Raw genomic sequence first — 15,494 nt, 5'->3', positions numbered from 1 at the left:
TTCCTCTCTAATCAGGGACTGATTTAGACCTGGGACACCAGGTGGGTGATTCTAATCAGGGACTGATTTAGACCACACCAGGTGGGTGATGTTAACAGAACAGAAAACCAGCAGGACTCTGGAACTTGTTGGACTTTGAAAACCCCTTCCCTAGAAACCATGGTCAGATAGATATGGAGCCAATTCCACTAGCCTATCAGCCATTCCACCTAGGTCAGATAGAGGGCACATTACACCTAGCCTCAGATAGAGGGCTTACACCTAGCCAATAGCAGTCCCACATGTACAAGAAGTGCTTATGGCAGGTTAGGGCTACTACAGCCATGGTCAGATAGATGGTACTACAGCCATGGTCAGATCGATACTACTGCTACAGCCATGGACAGATAGATACTACTACTACAGCCATGGTCAGATAGATACTACTACTACAGCCATGGTCAGATAGATGCTACTACTACAGCCATGGTCAGATAGATGCTACTACTACAGCCATGGTCAGATAGATGCTACTACAGCCATGGTCAGATAGATGCTACTACTACAGCCATGGTCAGATAGATGCTACTACTACAGCCATGGTCAGATAGATGGTACTACTACAGCCATGGTCAGATAGATACTACTACAGCCATGGTCAGATAGATGCTACTACTACAGCCATGGTCAGATAGATACTACTACTACAGCCATGGTCAGATAGATACTACTACTACAGCCATGGTCAGATAGATGCTACTACTACAGCCATGGTCAGATAGATGCTACTACAGCCATGGTCAGATAGATGCTGCTACTACTACAGCCATGGTCAGATAGATGGTACTACTACAGCCATGGTCAGATAGATACTACTACAGCCATGGTCAGATAGATGCTACTACTACAGCCATGGTCAGATAGATACTACTACTACAGCCATGGTCAGATAGATGCTACTACTACAGCCATGGTCAGATAGATGCTACTACTACAGCCATGGTCAGATAGATGGTACTACTACAGCCATGGTCAGATAGATGCTACTACAGCCATGGTCAGATAGATGGTACTACTACAGCCATGGTCAGATAGATGCTACTACAGCCATGGTCAGATAGATGGTACTACTACAGCCATGGTCAGATAGATACTACTACTACAGCCATGGTCAGATAGATGCTACTACAGCCATGGTCAGATAGATACTACTACTACAGCCATGGTCAGATAGATGCTACTACTACAGCCATGGTCAGATAGATGCTACTACTACAGCCATGGTCAGATAGATGCTACTACTACAGCCATGGTCAGATAGATGCTACTACTACAGCCATGGTCAGATAGATGCTACTACTACAGCCATGGTCAGATAGATGCTACTACTACAGCCATGGTCAGATAGATGACACTACAGCCATGGTCAGATAGATGCTACTACTACAGCCATGGTCAGATAGATGCTACTACTACAGCCATGGTCAGATAGATGCTACTACTACAGCCATGGTCAGATAGATGCTACTACTACAGCCATGGTCAGATAGATGGTACTACTACAGCCATGGTCAGATAGATGCTACTACTACAGCCATGGTCAGATAGATGCTACTACTACAGCCATGGTCAGATAGATGCTACTACTACAGCCATGGTCAGATAGATGCTACTACTACAGCCATGGTCAGATAGATGCTACTACTACAGCCATGGTCAGATAGATGCTACTACTACAGCCATGGTCAGATAGATACTACTACTACAGCCATGGTCAGATAGATGCTACTACTACAGCCATGGTCAGATAGATACTACTACTACAGCCATGGTCAGATAGATACTACTACTACAGCCATGGTCAGATAGATACTACTACTACAGCCATGGTCAGATAGATGGTACTACTACAGCCATGGTCAGATAGATGCTACTACTACAGCCATGGTCAGATAGATGCTACTACAGCCATGGTCAGATAGATGATACTACTACAGCCATGGTCAGATAGATGGTACTACTACAGCCATGGTCAGATAGATGCTACTACTACAGCCATGGTCAGATAGATGCTACTACAGCCATGGTCAGATAGATACTACTACTACAGCCATGGTCAGATAGATGCTACTACAGCCATGGTCAGATAGATGATACTACTACAGCCATGGTCAGATAGATGGTACTACTACAGCCATGGTCAGATAGATGCTACTACTACAGCCATGGTCAGATAGATGCTACTACAGCCATGGTCAGATAGATACTACTACTACAGCCATGGACAGATAGATGCTACTACTACAGCCATGGTCAGATAGATACTACTACTACAGCCATGGACAGATAGATGCTACTACAGCCATGGTCAGATAGATACTACTACAACAGCCATGGACAGATAGATGATACTACTACAGCCATGGTCAGATAGATGCTACTACTACAGCCATGGTCAGATAGATGCTACTACTACAGCCATGGTCAGATAGATGGTACTACTACAGCCATGGTCAGATAGATGCTACTACTACAGCCATGGTCAGATAGATGCTACTACTACAGCCATGGTCAGATAGATGCTACTACTACAGCCATGGTCAGATAGATGCTACTACAGCCATGGTCAGATAGATGGTACTACTACAGCCATGGTCAGATAGATGCTACTACAGCCATGGTCAGATAGATGCTACTACAGCCATGGTCAGATAGATGCTACTACTACAGCCATGGTCAGATAGATGCTACTACTACAGCCATGGTCAGATAGATACTACTACAGCCATGGTCAGATAGATACTACTACTACAGCCATGGTCAGATAGATGCTACTACTACAGCCATGGTCAGATAGATGCTACTACTACAGCCATGGTCAGATAGATGGTAATACTACAGCCATGGTCAGATAGATGCTACTACTACAGCCATGGTCAGATAGATGCTACTACTACAGCCATGGTCAGATAGATGCTACTACTACAGCCATGGTCAGATAGATGGTACTACTACAGCCATGGTCAGATAGATGCTACTACTACAGCCATGGTCAGATAGATGGTACTACTACAGCCATGGTCAGATAGATGGTACTACTACAGCCATGGTCAGATAGATGCTACTACTACAGCCATGGTCAGATAGATGGTACTACTACAGCCATGGTCAGATAGATGCTACTACTACAGCCATGGTCAGATAGATGCTACTACTACAGCCATGGTCAGATAGATGCTACTACTACAGCCATGGTCAGATAGATGCTACTACAGCCATGGTCAGATAGATGCTACTACAGCCATGGTCAGATAGATGGTACTACTACAGCCATGGTCAGATAGATGCTACTACAGCCATGGTCAGATAGATGCTACTGCCATGGTCAGATAGATGGTACTACTACAGCCATGGTCAGATAGATGCTACTACTACAGCCATGGTCAGATAGATGGTACTACTACAGCCATGGTCAGATAGATGGTACTACTACAGCCATGGTCAGATAGATGCTACTACTACAGCCATGGTCAGATAGATGGTACTACTACAGCCATGGTCAGATAGATGCTACTACAGCCATGGTCAGATAGATGCTACTACTACAGCCATGGTCAGATAGATGGTACTACTACAGCCATGGTCAGATAGATGCTACTACAGCCATGGTCAGATAGATGCTACTACAGCCATGGTCAGATAGATGGTACTACTACAGCCATGGTCAGATAGATGCTACTACTACAGCCATGGTCAGATAGATGGTACTACTACAGCCATGGTCAGATAGATACTACTACAGCCATGGTCAGATAGATACTACTACAGCCATGGTCAGATAGATACTACTACAGCCATGGTCAGATAGATGCTACTACTACAGCCATGGTCAGATAGATACTACTACAGCCATGGTCAGATAGATGCTACTACTACAGCCATGGTCAGATAGATGCTACTACTACAGCCATGGTCAGATAGATGCTACTACTACAGCCATGGTCAGATAGATGCTACTACTACAGCCATGGTCAGATAGATGGTACTACTACAGCCATGGTCAGATAGATGCTACTACTACAGCCATGGTCAGATAGATGGTACTACTACAGCCATGGTCAGATAGATACTACTACTACAGCCATGGTCAGATAGATACTACTACAGCCATGGTCAGATAGATGGTACTACTACAGCCATGGTCAGATAGATGCTACTACTACAGCCATGGTCAGATAGATGGTACTACTACAGCCATGGTCAGATAGATGCTACTACTACAGCCATGGTCAGATAGATGCTACTACAGCCATGGTCAGATAGATGCTACTACAGCCATGGTCAGATAGATGGTACTACTACAGCCATGGTCAGATAGATGCTACTACTACAGCCATGGTCAGATAGATGCTACTACTACAGCCATGGTCAGATAGATGCTACTACTACTACTTTGGATAAAAGCGTCAAATGGCATATATTATATATTATTATTATTATTATTATTATTATTATTACTACAGCCATGGTCAGATAGATGGTACTACTACAGCCATGGTCAGATAGATGCTACTACAGCCATGGTCAGATAGATGGTACTACTACAGCCATGGTCAGATAGATGCTACTACAGCCATGGTCAGATAGATGCTACTACTACAGCCATGGTCAGATAGATGGTACTACTACAGCCATGGTCAGATAGATGCTACTACTACAGCCATGGTCAGATAGATGCTACTACTACAGCCATGGTCAGATAGATGCTACTACTACAGCCATGGTCAGATAGATGCTACTGTAGCTCAGTTGGTAGAGCATGGCGCATAGTGGGTTCATTCCGGGACCACCCATAGTAGAATGTATGCACTGACTGCCATGGTAAAGATGCGTCCGCTAAATGGCATAGATTATATATTATTATTATTATTATTATTATTATTACTACAGCCATGGTCAGATAGATGGTACTACTACAGCCATGGTCAGATAGATACTACTACAGCCATGGTCAGATAGATGCTACTACTACAGCCATGGTCAGATAGATGCTACTACAGCCATGGTCAGATAGATGGTACTACTACAGCCATGGTCAGATAGATGCTACTACAGCCATGGTCAGATAGATGCTACTACAGCCATGGTCAGATAGATGCTACTACTACAGCCATGGTCAGATAGATGGTACTACTACAGCCATGGTCAGATAGATGCTACTACTACAGCCATGGTCAGATAGATGCTACTACAGCCATGGTCAGATAGATGCTACTACTACAGCCATGGTCAGATAGATGCTACTACTACAGCCATGGTCAGATAGATACTACTACAGCCATGGTCAGATAGATACTACTACTACAGCCATGGTCAGATAGATGCTACTACTACAGCCATGGTCAGATAGATGCTACTACTACAGCCATGGTCAGATAGATGGTACTACTACAGCCATGGTCAGATAGATGCTACTACTACAGCCATGGTCAGATAGATGCTACTACTACAGCCATGGTCAGATAGATGCTACTACTACAGCCATGGTCAGATAGATGCTACTACTACAGCCATGGTCAGATAGATGCTACTACTACAGCCATGGTCAGATAGATGCTACTACTACAGCCATGGTCAGATAGATGGTACTACTACAGCCATGGTCAGATAGATGGCACTACTACAGCCATGGTCAGATAGATGCTACTACTACAGCCATGGTCAGATAGATGCTACTACTACAGCCATGGTCAGATAGATGCTACTACTACAGCCATGGTCAGATAGATGCTACTACTACAGCCATGGTCAGATAGATGGTACTACTACAGCCATGGTCAGATAGATACTACTACTACAGCCATGGTCAGATAGATGGTACTACAGCCATGGTCAGATAGATGCTACTACTACAGCCATGGTCAGATAGATACTACTACTACAGCCATGGTCAGATAGATACTACTACAGCCATGGTCAGATAGATGGTACTACTACAGCCATGGTCAGATAGATGGTACTACTACAGCCATGGTCAGATAGATGGTACTACTACAGCCATGGTCAGATAGATGATACTACTACAGCCATGGTCAGATAGATGGTACTACTACAGCCATGGTCAGATAGATGGTACTACTACAGCCATGGTCAGATAGATGCTACTACTACAGCCATGGTCAGATAGATGCTACTACTACAGCCATGGTCAGATAGATGGTACTACTACAGCCATGGTCAGATAGATGGTACTACTACAGCCATGGTCAGATAGATGGTACTACTACAGCCATGGTCAGATAGATGGTACTACAGCCATGGTCAGATAGATGATACTACTACAGCCATGGTCAGATAGATGCTACTACTACAGCCATGGTCAGATAGATGCTACTACAGCCATGGTCAGATAGATGCTACTACTACAGCCATGGTCAGATAGATGCTACTACAGCCATGGTCAGATAGATACTACTACAGCCATGGTCAGATAGATACTACTACTACAGCCATGGTCAGATAGATGCTACTACTACAGCCATGGTCAGATAGATGCTACTACTACAGCCATGGACAGATAGATGCTACTACAGCCATGGTCAGATAGATGCTACTACTACAGCCATGGTCAGATAGATACTACTACTACAGCCATGGTCAGATAGATACTACTACTACAGCCATGGTCAGATAGAAGGTACTACAGCCATGGTCAGATAGATACTACTACAGCCATGGTCAGATAGATGCTACTACTACAGCCATGGTCAGATAGATGCTACTACAGCCATGGTCAGATAGATGGTACTACTACAGCCATGGTCAGATAGATGGTACTACAGCCATGGTCAGATAGATGCTACTACTACAGCCATGGTCAGATAGATGCTACTACTACAGCCATGGTCAGATAGATGCTACTACTACAGCCATGGTCAGATAGATGCTACTACTACAGCCATGGTCAGATAGATGCTACTACAGCCATGGTCAGATAGATGCTACTACAGCCATGGTCAGATAGATGATACTACTACAGCCATGGTCAGATAGATGATACTACTACAGCCATGGTCAGATAGATACTACTACTACAGCCATGGTCAGATAGATGCTACTACTACAGCCATGGTCAGATAGATGCTACTACAGCCATGGTCAGATAGATGATACTACTACAGCCATGGTCAGATAGATGCTACTACTACAGCCATGGTCAGATAGATGCTACTACAGCCATGGTCAGATAGATGATACTACTACAGCCATGGTCAGATAGATACTACAACTACAGCCATGGTCAGATAGATGCTACTACTACAGCCATGGTCAGATAGATGCTACTACTACAGCCATGGTCAGATAGATGCTACTACTACAGCCATGGTCAGATAGATGGTACTACTACTACAGCCATGGTCAGATAGATACTACTACTACAGCCATGGTCAGATAGATACTACTACTACAGCCATGGTCAGATAGATGCTACTACTACAGCCATGGTCAGATAGATACTACTACTACAGCCATGGTCAGATAGATGCTACTACTACAGCCATGGTCAGATAGATGGTACTACTACAGCCATGGTCAGATAGATGCTACTACTACAGCCATGGTCAGATAGATGCTACTACAGCCATGGTCAGATAGATGCTACTACAGCCATGGTCAGATAGATGGTACTACTACAGCCATGGTCAGATAGATGCTACTACTACAGCCATGGTCAGATAGATGGTACTACTACAGCCATGGTCAGATAGATACTACTACTACTTTGGATAAAAGCGTCCGCTAAATGGCATATATTATATATTATTATTATTATTATTATTATTATTATTACTACAGCCATGGTCAGATAGATGGTACTACTACAGCCATGGTCAGATAGATGCCACTACAGCCATGGTCAGATAGATGGTACTACTACAGCCATGGTCAGATAGATGCTACTACAGCCATGGTCAGATAGATGCTACTACAGCCATGGTCAGATAGATGCTACTACTACAGCCATGGTCAGATAGATGGTACTACTACAGCCATGGTCAGATAGATGCTACTACTACAGCCATGGTCAGATAGATGCTAATACAGCCATGGTCAGATAGATGCTACTGTAGCTCAGTTGGTAGAGCATGGCGCAACGCCAGGGTAGTGGGTTCGATTCCCGGGACCACCCATGGTCAGAATGTATGCACACATGACTGTAAGTCGCTTTGGATAAAAGCGTCCGCTAAATGGCATATATTATATATTATTATTATTATTATTATATATTATTATTATTATTATTATTATTACTACAGCCATGGTCAGATAGATGGTACTACTACAGCCATGGACAGATAGATGCTACTACAGCCATGGTCAGATAGATGCTACTACTACAGCCATGGTCAGATAGATGGTACTACTACAGCCATGGTCAGATAGATGCTACTACAGCCATGGTCAGATAGATGCTACTACAGCCATGGTCAGATAGATGGTACTACTACAGCCATGGTCAGATAGATGCTACTACTACAGCCATGGTCAGATAGATGGTACTACTACAGCCATGGTCAGATAGATACTACTACAGCCATGGTCAGATAGATACTACTACAGCCATGGTCAGATAGATACTACTACAGCCATGGTCAGATAGATGCTACTACTACAGCCATGGTCAGATAGATACTACTACAGCCATGGTCAGATAGATGCTACTACTACAGCCATGGTCAGATAGATGCTACTACTACAGCCATGGTCAGATAGATGGTACTACTACAGCCATGGTCAGATAGATGCTACTACTACAGCCATGGTCAGATAGATGCTACTACAGCCATGGTCAGATAGATGCTACTACAGCCATGGTCAGATAGATGGTACTACTACAGCCATGGTCAGATAGATGCTACTACTACAGCCATGGTCAGATAGATGGTACTACTACAGCCATGGTCAGATAGATACTACTACTACTTTGGATAAAAGCCAAATGGTCAGATATTATATATTATTATTATTATTATTATTATTATTATTACTACAGCCATGGTCAGATAGATGATTCTACTACAGCCATGGTCAGATAGATGCTACTACAGCCATGGTCAGATAGATGGTACTACTACAGCCATGGTCAGATAGATGCTACTACAGCCATGGTCAGATAGATGCTACTACAGCCATGGTCAGATAGATGCTACTACTACAGCCATGGTCAGATAGATGGTACTACTACAGCCATGGTCAGATAGATGCTACTACTACAGCCATGGTCAGATAGATGCTACTACTACAGCCATGGTCAGATAGATGCTACTACTACAGCCATGGTCAGATAGATGCTACTACAGCCATGGTCAGATAGATGGTACTACTACAGCCATGGTCAGATAGATGCTACTACAGCCATGGTCAGATAGATGCTACTACAGCCATGGTCAGATAGATGCTACTACAGCCATGGTCAGATAGATGCTACTACTACAGCCATGGTCAGATAGATGCTACTACTACAGCCATGGTCAGATAGATACTACTACTACAGCCATGGTCAGATAGATGCTACTACTACAGCCATGGTCAGATAGATGCTACTACTACAGCCATGGTCAGATAGATGCTACTACTACAGCCATGGTCAGATAGATGCTACTACTACAGCCATGGTCAGATAGATGCTACTACTACTACAGCCATGGTCAGATAGATGGTACTACTACAGCCATGGTCAGATAGATGCTACTACTACAGCCATGGTCAGATAGATGGTACTACTACAGCCATGGTCAGATAGATGGTACTACTACAGCCATGGTCAGATAGATGCTACTACTACAGCCATGGTCAGATAGATGGTACTACTACAGCCATGGTCAGATAGATGCTACTACTACAGCCATGGTCAGATAGATGCTACTACTACAGCCATGGTCAGATAGATGCTACTACTACAGCCATGGTCAGATAGATGCTACTACAGCCATGGTCAGATAGATGCTACTACAGCCATGGTCAGATAGATGGTACTACTACAGCCATGGTCAGATAGATGCTACTACAGCCATGGTCAGATAGATGCTACTACAGCCATGGTCAGATAGATGGTACTACTACAGCCATGGTCAGATAGATGCTACTACTACAGCCATGGTCAGATAGATGGTACTACTACAGCCATGGTCAGATAGATGGTACTACTACAGCCATGGTCAGATAGATGCTACTACTACAGCCATGGTCAGATAGATGGTACTACTACAGCCATGGACAGATAGATGCTACTACAGCCATGGTCAGATAGATGCTACTACTACAGCCATGGTCAGATAGATGGTACTACTACAGCCATGGTCAGATAGATGCTACTACAGCCATGGTCAGATAGATGCTACTACAGCCATGGTCAGATAGATGGTACTACTACAGCCATGGTCAGATAGATGCTACTACTACAGCCATGGTCAGATAGATGGTACTACTACAGCCATGGTCAGATAGATACTACTACAGCCATGGTCAGATAGATACTACTACAGCCATGGTCAGATAGATACTACTACAGCCATGGTCAGATAGATGCTACTACTACAGCCATGGTCAGATAGATACTACTACAGCCATGGTCAGATAGATGCTACTACTACAGCCATGGTCAGATAGATGCTACTACTACAGCCATGGTCAGATAGATGCTACTACTACAGCCATGGTCAGATAGATGCTACTACTACAGCCATGGTCAGATAGATGGTACTACTACAGCCATGGTCAGATAGATGCTACTACTACAGCCATGGTCAGATAGATGGTACTACTACTACAGCCATGGTCAGATAGATACTACTACTACAGCCATGGTCAGATAGATACTACTACAGCCATGGTCAGATAGATGGTACTACTACAGCCATGGTCAGATAGATGCTACTACTACAGCCATGGTCAGATAGATGGTACTACTACAGCCATGGTCAGATAGATGCTACTACTACAGCCATGGTCAGATAGATGCTACTACAGCCATGGTCAGATAGATGCTACTACAGCCATGGTCAGATAGATGGTACTACTACAGCCATGGTCAGATAGATGCTACTACTACAGCCATGGTCAGATAGATGGTACTACTACAGCCATGGTCAGATAGATACTACTACTACTTTGGATAAAAGCGTCCGCTAAATGGCATATATTATATATTATTATTATTATTATTATTATTATTATTACTACAGCCATGGTCAGATAGATGGTACTACTACAGCCATGGTCAGATAGATGCTACTACAGCCATGGTCAGATAGATGGTACTACTACAGCCATGGTCAGATAGATGCTACTACAGCCATGGTCAGATAGATGCTACTACTACAGCCATGGTCAGATAGATGGTACTACTACAGCCATGGTCAGATAGATGCTACTACTACAGCCATGGTCAGATAGATGCTACTACTACAGCCATGGTCAGATAGATGCTAATACAGCCATGGTCAGATAGATGCTACTGTAGCTCAGTTGGTAGAGCATGGCGCTTGTAACGCCAGGGTAGTGGGTTCGATTCCCGGGACCACCCATACGTAGAATGTATGCACACATGACTGTAAGTCGCTTTGGATAAAAGCGTCCGCTAAATGGCATATATTATATATTATTATTATTATTATTATTATTATTACTACAGCCATGGTCAGATAGATGGTACTACTACAGCCATGGTCAGATAGATACTACTACAGCCATGGTCAGATAGATGCTACTACTACAGCCATGGTCAGATAGATGCTACTACAGCCATGGTCAGATAGATGGTACTACTACAGCCATGGTCAGATAGATGCTACTACAGCCATGGTCAGATAGATGCTACTACAGCCATGGTCAGATAGATGCTACTACTACAGCCATGGTCAGATAGATGGTACTACTACAGCCATGGTCAGATAGATGCTACTACTACAGCCATGGTCAGATAGATGCTACTACAGCCATGGTCAGATAGATGCTACTACTACAGCCATGGTCAGATAGATGCTACTACTACAGCCATGGTCAGATAGATACTACTACAGCCATGGTCAGATAGATACTACTACTACAGCCATGGTCAGATAGATGCTACTACTACAGCCATGGTCAGATAGATGCTACTACTACAGCCATGGTCAGATAGATGGTACTACTACAGCCATGGTCAGATAGATGCTACTACTACAGCCATGGTCAGATAGATGCTACTACTACAGCCATGGTCAGATAGATGCTACTACTACAGCCATGGTCAGATAGATGCTACTACTACAGCCATGGTCAGATAGATGCTACTACTACAGCCATGGTCAGATAGATGCTACTACTACAGCCATGGTCAGATAGATGGTACTACTACAGCCATGGTCAGATAGATGGCACTACTACAGCCATGGTCAGATAGATGCTACTACTACAGCCATGGTCAGATAGATGCTACTACTACAGCCATGGTCAGATAGATGCTACTACTACAGCCATGGTCAGATAGATGCTACTACTACAGCCATGGTCAGATAGATGGTACTACTACAGCCATGGTCAGATAGATACTACTACTACAGCCATGGTCAGATAGATGGTACTACAGCCATGGTCAGATAGATGCTACTACTACAGCCATGGTCAGATAGATACTACTACTACAGCCATGGTCAGATAGATACTACTACAGCCATGGTCAGATAGATGGTACTACTACAGCCATGGTCAGATAGATGGTACTACTACAGCCATGGTCAGATAGATGGTACTACTACAGCCATGGTCAGATAGATGATACTACTACAGCCATGGTCAGATAGATGGTACTACTACAGCCATGGTCAGATAGATGGTACTACTACAGCCATGGTCAGATAGATGCTACTACTACAGCCATGGTCAGATAGATGCTACTACTACAGCCATGGTCAGATAGATGGTACTACTACAGCCATGGTCAGATAGATGGTACTACTACAGCCATGGTCAGATAGATGGTACTACTACAGCCATGGTCAGATAGATGGTACTACAGCCATGGTCAGATAGATGATACTACTACAGCCATGGTCAGATAGATGCTACTACTACAGCCATGGTCAGATAGATGCTACTACAGCCATGGTCAGATAGATGCTACTACTACAGCCATGGTCAGATAGATGCTACTACAGCCATGGTCAGATAGATACTACTACAGCCATGGTCAGATAGATACTACTACTACAGCCATGGTCAGATAGATGCTACTACTACAGCCATGGTCAGATAGATGCTACTACTACAGCCATGGACAGATAGATGCTACTACAGCCATGGTCAGATAGATGCTACTACTACAGCCATGGTCAGATAGATACTACTACTACAGCCATGGTCAGATAGATACTACTACTACAGCCATGGTCAGATAGAAGGTACTACAGCCATGGTCAGATAGATACTACTACAGCCATGGTCAGATAGATGCTACTACTACAGCCATGGTCAGATAGATGCTACTACAGCCATGGTCAGATAGATGGTACTACTACAGCCATGGTCAGATAGATGGTACTACAGCCATGGTCAGATAGATGCTACTACTACAGCCATGGTCAGATAGATGCTACTACTACAGCCATGGTCAGATAGATGCTACTACTACAGCCATGGTCAGATAGATGCTACTACTACAGCCATGGTCAGATAGATGCTACTACTACAGCCATGGTCAGATAGATGCTACTACAGCCATGGTCAGATAGATGCTACTACAGCCATGGTCAGATAGATGATACTACTACAGCCATGGTCAGATAGATACTACTACTACAGCCATGGTCAGATAGATGCTACTACTACAGCCATGGTCAGATAGATGCTACTACAGCCATGGTCAGATAGATACTACTACTACAGCCATGGTCAGATAGATGATACTACTACAGCCATGGTCAGATAGATGCTACTACTACAGCCATGGTCAGATAGATGCTACTACAGCCATGGTCAGATAGATGATACTACTACAGCCATGGTCAGATAGATACTACAACTACAGCCATGGTCAGATAGATGCTACTACTACAGCCATGGTCAGATAGATGCTACTACTACAGCCATGGTCAGATAGATGCTACTACTACAGCCATGGTCAGATAGATGGTACTACTACTACAGCCATGGTCAGATAGATACTACTACTACAGCCATGGTCAGATAGATACTACTACTACAGCCATGGTCAGATAGATACTACTACTACAGCCATGGTCAGATAGATACTACTACTACAGCCATGGTCAGATAGATGCTACTACTACAGCCATGGTCAGATAGATGGTACTACTACAGCCATGGTCAGATAGATGCTACTACTACAGCCATGGTCAGATAGATGCTACTACAGCCATGGTCAGATAGATGCTACTACAGCCATGGTCAGATAGATGGTACTACTACAGCCATGGTCAGATAGATGCTACTACTACAGCCATGGTCAGATAGATGGTACTACTACAGCCATGGTCAGATAGATACTACTACTACTTTGGATAAAAGCCCGCTAAATGGCATATATTATATATTATTATTATTATTATTATTATTATTATTACTACAGCCATGGTCAGATAGATGGTACTACTACAGCCATGGTCAGATAGATGCTACTACAGCCATGGTCAGATAGATGGTACTACTACAGCCATGGTCAGATAGATGCTACTACAGCCATGGTCAGATAGATGCTACTACAGCCATGGTCAGATAGATGCTACTACTACAGCCATGGTCAGATAGATGGTACTACTACAGCCATGGTCAGATAGATGCTACTACTACAGCCATGGTCAGATAGATGCTAATACAGCCATGGTCAGATAGATGCTACTGTAGCTCAGTTGGTAGAGCATGGCGCTTGTAACGCCAGGGTAGTGGGTTCGATTCCCGGGACCACCCATACGTAGAATGTATGCACACATGACTGTAAGTCGCTTTGGATAAAAGCGTCCGCTAAATGGCATATATTATATATTATTATTATTATTATTATATATTATTATTATTATTATTATTATTACTACAGCCATGGTCAGATAGATGGTACTACTACAGCCATGGACAGATAGATGCTACTACAGCCATGGTCAGATAGATGCTACTACTACAGCCATGGTCAGATAGATGGTACTACTACAGCCATGGTCAGATAGATGCTACTACAGCCATGGTCAGATAGATGCTACTACAGCCATGGTCAGATAGATGGTACTACTACAGCCATGGTCAGATAGATGCTACTACTACAGCCATGGTCAGATAGATGGTACTACTACAGCCATGGTCAGATAGATACTACTACAGCCATGGTCAGATAGATACTACTACAGCCATGGTCAGATAGATACTACTACAGCCATGGTCAGATAGATGCTACTACTACAGCCATGGTCAGATAGATACTACTACAGCCATGGTCAGATAGATGCTACTACTACAGCCATGGT

General features: G+C 43.6%; 1 protein-coding gene across 1 annotated transcript in view; it reads right to left on the bottom strand.

The window, feature by feature from the left end:
• Nucleotides 1-15,494, bottom strand: part of LOC124020308 (rab11 family-interacting protein 4A-like) — a 46,980-nt gene that overhangs the window by 1,107 nt on the left and 30,379 nt on the right. The window lies entirely within an intron of this gene.

This window comes from Oncorhynchus gorbuscha, unplaced genomic scaffold, assembly GCF_021184085.1.
Source record: "Oncorhynchus gorbuscha isolate QuinsamMale2020 ecotype Even-year unplaced genomic scaffold, OgorEven_v1.0 Un_scaffold_807, whole genome shotgun sequence".
NCBI classification, from domain to species: Eukaryota; Metazoa; Chordata; class Actinopteri; order Salmoniformes; family Salmonidae; genus Oncorhynchus; species Oncorhynchus gorbuscha.
This window is presented reverse-complemented; position numbering and strand designations above follow the sequence as displayed.